Raw genomic sequence first — 7,416 nt, 5'->3', positions numbered from 1 at the left:
GGCACATGCTTATTCACATGAAGTGTTGATGAGTAATTAAGCTTTTGTACTTTTCGGTAATAATAAGCATTTATTGAGTGTATGATGTGCTAGGCTGTGCGGTAGGTATTCTGAATCCAAACATGAAATAATTTGACCCAAAAGATTTACAAGAACAGAATGAAACCCAGGTGGAAACTCGTAAGGCTTCAGAACAAAACTGCCTTTTGGGGAGCCTGGCTTGGCGACAGAGAATTCTGCTCTCCTTTTTAAAATAATTAAGTAACTATTCTCTTACAGGCTGTGTGGTCTTGGGGACATCAAACTTTCTGGATCACAGTATTGTAATTAATCTATCAAGGAAAATGGCTATTCTGTAATTATTAATTTCTTCTTACAACTTATAAAATTACAAACTGCCCAAGTATAAAATCCAGGCCTTGTTTGTCTATAAAGAAAGAGATGGAAATTAATCTTGGTTCCCTGATGCTCTGTGTGCAGATGGCTTTGGAAACACATAATGCTTCTGAGAATGGAGGCAACTTCCTGCTTTCACAACTTGGTCCCCTTATGTGGATATTAGCTACTTTTCTTGTTGTTGTGACAAACACTGAACAAAGGAGCTCAAAAAAGAAAAGGTTTATTTTTACTCATAGCTGGAGCAGATACAGTCCATCATGGTGAGGAAGGCTTGAGGTACCCAATCGCATGGCATCCATGATCACGAAGCTAAGAGATGAATGCTCAGCTCGCTCTTTCCTTTTTATCCAGTCAAGGACTCCCAACCCGTGGGATAGCACTACCATTTCTAAGGTGGGTCTTTCCATCTCAACTAACTCAATCTAGAAACTTCCCCACCCAGATGCACACCCAGAGGTTTGACTCTTGGGTAATTCTTGGTCCTGTCAACTTGACAGTCAATAACAACCATCGCAGTCAGGGTCCTACTCAAGGGTCATGTATTAAGCTCTGCCTCAAGCAAAGGCTCCTGACATATCTGGAATTAAAGACTATGCAGCTCTGGTTTTATATATTTGCAGTCAGGTAAATATCTCTTGCCAGGTCTCTAGTCTATTAAGACTTGGCTATGAGTTGAAGATGGGGCGTTTATTATGTAAGGCAGCAAGCATGAACTCAGGGACCCCACAAAGGCCCAAAGGTAATCGAAATATAGAGTCACCTGATTTCTCCTTTCTTGCCATGATATGTTAGATTTTAGTTGCTGGGACAAAACAACAACAAACAACAAAAAAACCTGAGATAAATCAACTCAAGGAGGAAGGGTTTGTGTAGGCTTACAATTTTAGAGTAGCAGTCCACGGTCAATTCTCTCCCATAGTTTTGAGTCAGTGTCAAGATAAAAGATCATAGTAGAGTGCTTGTCATGGGACCAACTTTTTCACCTCATGATGGCTAAGAGGCAGAAAGGGGGCTGGGTTCCTATACCCCCTTCAAGGGCATTCCCCCAGTGAACTAACTTCTTTTCAGGAGGTCCCACTTCCCATCAGCACTATGGGCTGGAGCCTAAGTCTTCAACATAAGGACACTGGAAGACACTTCTAAACCATAGCACTTGATCAAGATGGACAACTGTCAGGTCCCACCTGACCTGTCGAACAGTCCTGAATAGGAGAGTGAAGATTGAGAAAAAACAGCTAGAAAAAAATAGAGACATACAAGAAAAGACAGGGACACAGGATAGGTTCGGGAGGGCTCTAAGTCAATACCACAGCAGCCCCAAGTTTATTTCTCACAGCCTTTTTATACTCAAATCAAGGGGGGCAAAAGACCTCCCCCTCTCAAGACACCATGGTTCAAGGACCGAACAAGCATAAAAACCTCCTTAATTCTCAAGACATCTGGTAAGCACACCTTTTGCCAAACATCTTGTTATTTGTCTTGAAGAGTAAGACATCTGGTAACCATGCCTTTGGCCAAACATCCTGTTATCCAGCCTAAAAGGGTAAAGACAAGCCTGAACTCTCTGACCTTGAGTCAAGATGGAATCAAACCACAAACTGGAGTCACTGTGGGCTCCCACAGAAAACAAGGCCCTGACCTATGCCTTGGAGGGTCAGAGTAGGTCACAGCCAACATGATGCTTGGGACTGTCCAGGATGCCTAATAACATCTCCAATAGTGGAATGCACGTGTTCAGGAGAGAACCAAGGAATGTTGTCAAGTGAGAACCCACCTGTGTGTGTGTGTGTGTGGCGACTATGTGGGGAGAGTCCCAGAATAGCTACATGATACCAGCAGCACAAACGGGTTGGGGTTGGGAATCTGACCATGAGCAAAGTATGAGAACCAGCTGCTCTGACTCCGGTAAGAAAGGAGGAGTCACAGAGCTGTGGTGCAACACACAAACACACATACACACACACAAACACACATACACACATACACATACACACACAAACACACATATACACACACAAACACACACATACATACACACAAACACACACACACATACACACACAAACACACACACACACACATACATGCATACACACACACATACACACACACACACACACACACACACACACACACACACACACACAGCCCTTTTGGATTCCTTTGCTTCCAGCACAAGGCTTAAAGAGCAAAGAGAGGGTGTGGTGAAGAGCAGAGCACATGGAAATAAGATTTGTTTTGCGATAAGACCAGATGGAGCTGGTCAGTTGCAGGCCCTGAGGAAACAGGCCACTCAGTGCAGATGCCTTCTGCTTTGGCCCAATGCATACGGATTTCTACAGTCATCTTTGTCAGCCACTGTCCTCTTCCTGGCCTGCTCCTCGGGGTCACTGGAGTTCTTCTTGAAGGACTTGGGCTGGAGGCTCACTCTGCATGGCACAGCCCTCCCAAAACTTGTGACAAGAGATACTTTTAATTTGTTTGTTTGTTTGTTTGTTTGTTTGTTTCGAGACAGGGTTTCTTCGTGTAGCTTTGTGCCTTTCCTGAAACTCACTTGGTAGCCCAGGCTGGCCTCGAACTCACAGAGATCCGCCTGGCTCTGCCTCCTGAGTGCTGGGATTAAAGGCGTGTGCCAATACCACCCGGCTTAATTTTTTTTTTTTTGATCATTTAAGAAAATGACATAGGGTCATTGGTATGTCATCCCAAAATACACAGCAATTTTTTTTAATCACTCATAATCCACCACCCAGGCATACTATTCTTTAACAACACTTTTGTGTATTTCCTTCAAGTCTTTAGTTTTAGACAAGTTAAGGCCGTATTTAATATGGAATTTACAATTTTGTTCTTCCCATTGAATGGTCCTTTCTAAAGTTTCCCCAATATCATAAGTTTTCAGATTTTTCCCTTGTAACTGCTTTAGAAGTGTCTGTCCTTTACTCGTTTTATCATTCCGCAGTGACTTCCCAGGAGGTTTTGAGTGGCCTTGGGTTCTACACTGACTGAGACGAGGTCTTGAATGGAACAGAACATGTCAGGCCCGACAGCAGCAACCTTCATCCTGAGTGTCCTGGTGACCATGAGAGGGGGCAGATGGGAAAAATGTAGGTAAATCATCTTAGAATCTGTAGCCCTTCATAGCCTGCTAGTTCATCTTCATCTATGGTTGGGGGATCCTGTCTAGATGGTTCTAACACTGAGCCAGGTGCAAACAACTGTAAGCAAATTGGAGACAATGAATCAAGAGTTAAGAGAAGAAAACAGTAACACAATCAGACCTGGAGTTCCTCCAACTCAGGCTACAGAGCAGCAACTCTCAACCCTTCTAATGCTGGACACATTTGATACAATTCCTCATGGGGTGGTGACCCCCAGCCATAAAATTATTTTTGTTGCTACTTCTTAACAGTAATTTTGCTACTGTTGTGAATCATAATGTAAATGTCCAGTATTTCTGATGGTCTTAGTTGACACCCTGTGAAAGACTCACTCAACTCCCAAGGGGGCCGCGACCCACAGATTGAGAACCACTGTCATGGAGTCTAAGCTTCCAACACTGCCTCTGCTTCTAGTTTTGAGCCATTCTACCCTCGAAAGAACGAATCAGGACAGTGTCAACGTTAGGGAAGCTTCAGAATGCACAGTACAAGCACCACAGTGCGGCTCTGTCCATGGTGGGATGGTTACCCAGGGAGACTGGATGCTTTCTTCCTAGACCCCAAAGAGGGCTGGTTCGTAGTAGAGACAGTTCATGAATCATTTGTATGGTTTTTGCTGTGTGGGTATTGTGTTGCTATTTTTGTCACTTTCTATTAAAAGTTTGTGTGAGTTAAGCCTGTGTCTTAGTTGATATATGCAATGGTTGTCATATATCATATATATCATATGTCATAAAATGTCATAGGGATGGAGAGGAGGGGGGGGACACAGGAGGAGAAGGGGGAATGCTCTATGATACCTGAAAAGCCTGAAATACTTCTTATCTGCGTGGTTTTGGGGGGAGGCACATGTTCATGAGCACACGAAGGGCAGATGACAATGCTGGGTATTACTCCTGAGGATCTGTCACTGGCTTGAAACCAGACAGGAAGTCCCAGGCACCCACCTGTCTCTGCCCTCCACAGCACGTGGATTGCAAACCTACACCAGCGTGTCCAGCTTTTACTGTGTGATAACACTGGGGTTAAAACTCTTGCTTGTGGCAGCAAACATTTTGCTGGCTGAGCATTTCCACAGCCTTCCTTATCTGTCCTGTTTTTAAAAGATCTTTTCTGCCCCTCTACTTAGAATGAGCCCCAAATCTTAGTGGTTTTGCACAATTCAGATTTTGGGGTATTTCTTACCATGTGGCAATTCTGTGTAGGTAGCCCTGGTCGGCTGGAGGTTTTCCTCTGCACAGTGACTCAGGGAAACAGGCTACTTTGCTCTTGAGGTCCCACCCTCCCCTGGAGTGCTGAAGTGTCCTCTGCATCTATTGGAATCCCAGAGGGGATACACCAGAGAAAGCACACATCTGCTTCTCAGAACTCCAGCCCACAAGTGGGACATGTTGACTCACTTCCGTCACTAAGAGGCAGTCACATGGCCACACCCGGGGCAAAGGAGCCAAGAAATGTAGCCTCTGTCTCAGTGGCTTCTCTGTGATGAATTGCCTCTCAATGTCACAAGTCATCATGGGCCTCCTCCACAGAAAGGACAGAATATCTTTTTTGGTGGGTACATAGATCTCTTTGCTAAGACTCATGCATATGTATATGTATGTATATATGGTTCATGCATATGTATATGTATATAAGGATCATGCATATGTATATGTGTGCATATATGGAGAGTATATATGGAGACACTTATTTTTTTAAGTGACTGTGCTGTTAATTTCAACTTAAAAAAAAAAGATTAACTTACAAAGAGTCAGTCTATAAGGAGTTTTTTTCCCAGAAGAAAATTATTACTGTGGTGCTGGGAAGTGGGCTGTAACATCACCAGTAAGGGGAAGTCAGAATCAGACAAAAATCTGTCGAAAACCATGGAGCCAGAAGATGCCTGCACAGTCTCTGTGGTCGCCCAAGCCTTCAAATCAAGTCACCTCCATACTCTGCCCAAATGAGAGTCTACTCATCCTAAATTATGGGAGAAGATGAAAAGGATCCCCTGTCAAACGCTTGACACAATTCTCTGACACAAGCTGCAATTATGAGAAGCATTTGACTGGGGCTTAGGAGAAGCCGCAGTGCCTTGCCCACTCAATGTCTCCAAGACTAAATAGGATGTGCTGGTGAAGAAGCAGAGGAGAGCTGAGATCCCACGCACTCCCGACGCGCTACAGATCTTAACACCATCATGCCTGTGCTGTGCACCCCTCTTCATTATTGAGCCGGGTGCAACAGAGGGGTCCTTCCACCACAGCTGGACTGGGGTGGGGACTAGGAAACTGAAAAATCTATTCAGTGTGCTACCAAGGAAGAGAATTAGCGTGGGGAGTTTTAAGTTGGATTTGTGAAAACACACTTATTTTATTCAGTATGTGTATACATACCATGGCATGTATGTGGAGGTCAGAGAACTATTTGCAGGAATCTATTCTCTCTCTCTACCACATGGGTCTTGAGGATCAAACTCAGGTCACCAGTTATGATAGCAAATTCCTTTGACTGCTGAGGCATCTTGCCAGCCTAGCGTTGGGATTCTTTATGATGCAGAAAGTATATGTTAGATATGTTCAGGGTAATCACACACAGTGCCTTATCACATGCCCACAGGCGTGCAAATGTCAGCTGCATTTGATGGCAAAGATATCAGGATGCAGAAACCCAAGTACTTACACTTACTGAAAATATTGGGTGGTGACAAATTCAGTATTCTCTTGAGAGGTCTGAATTCAAAAACACCAAGGAGATGGCATTGTAAAAGACAGAGAAGGGAAACTGAGTCACAAAGAGATCAAAATTAATAATCTAGAGCCCTGGATCTCAGCAAAGCTTAATGAGGAAGTTATGTTCTGTAACTGTCGATGGATCTGTTTCTGTGGTATATTAAGTCTTAAGGAGGCTAAGCAACATTCTACAGGGAAGACCAAACTATATTCGTGAGTACTGGTGTTTTACAAATGCAAGGTGATCTTCTATTTACCATTTTAACCTCATCGTGACATCCTCCTGCTCTTTGAATAGTTGTTTAGATATCGAGTTTTCACACCTATCACTTCCCCGTTTCCATTCCCTATAGGTAACCCCTACTCTTGGACTCCTGGGAGTCCATAAATTTTTATTTATGGGTATTGATGCTCATTTTGTTTTAATTTCCCCGTGATAACACTATGGTGGTGTTTGTCCTGAATAATATGGCAACCTCTTGCCTTCACTGGACATAATCTGAAGGCACCATAATCTCAGGAGCAGCATCAGCACCATGCTGACCTTGAACAAAGTTGTAGTATCAATCAGTTGTGTTGGAGACCCTTCACCATTCCTCTATCCCCTTCTAATATTGTATGGCTTCTCAGAACATCACGTGCCCTTGTATTACCACACCTTACCCAGACACGTCCTAGCCAAGTACCCTGCACCCCTAGCCTCATCAAACTTGTCAGTGAGATAAGTGTGTTGACACTAGATTGTGGATGAATGTTCTTTTATGGTGAATTGTCTTTTCTAGAAGGTTTCCATATTAGGGGGAGGGCCCTTGAGGGAGGTTGATGTTGACTGAGGGAAGAGGAGTCACTCTCCCTTGGGGATGTGGCTGCTGGTAAGTTACCGTGTCCCAGTGGATAACCTCACATCTATGTGCATATGGGCAGCACTAACTGGACTCAGGGGGTTATTAACAAGCTAATCAAGAAATGGAAGACATGACGTTGGGAAGGAGATGGGGTGGGGGTGCTAGGGTGAGTGGGAGGGAGGTAACAGTATATGGTATAATCAAAATTCATTTTATAAATGTACAATATCTCAAAGAATGAAAAAATGTTCAAGGCTTCCATTGTATATTAAAAAAAAAAGTCGCTAAGTCAAAAAG

The sequence above is a fragment of the Peromyscus eremicus genome, chromosome 18, assembly GCF_949786415.1.
Source record: "Peromyscus eremicus chromosome 18, PerEre_H2_v1, whole genome shotgun sequence".
In the NCBI taxonomy this organism is placed as follows: Eukaryota; Metazoa; Chordata; class Mammalia; order Rodentia; family Cricetidae; genus Peromyscus; species Peromyscus eremicus.
The sequence above is the reverse complement of the archived record's forward strand: the minus strand, read 5'-3'. Positions refer to the sequence as shown.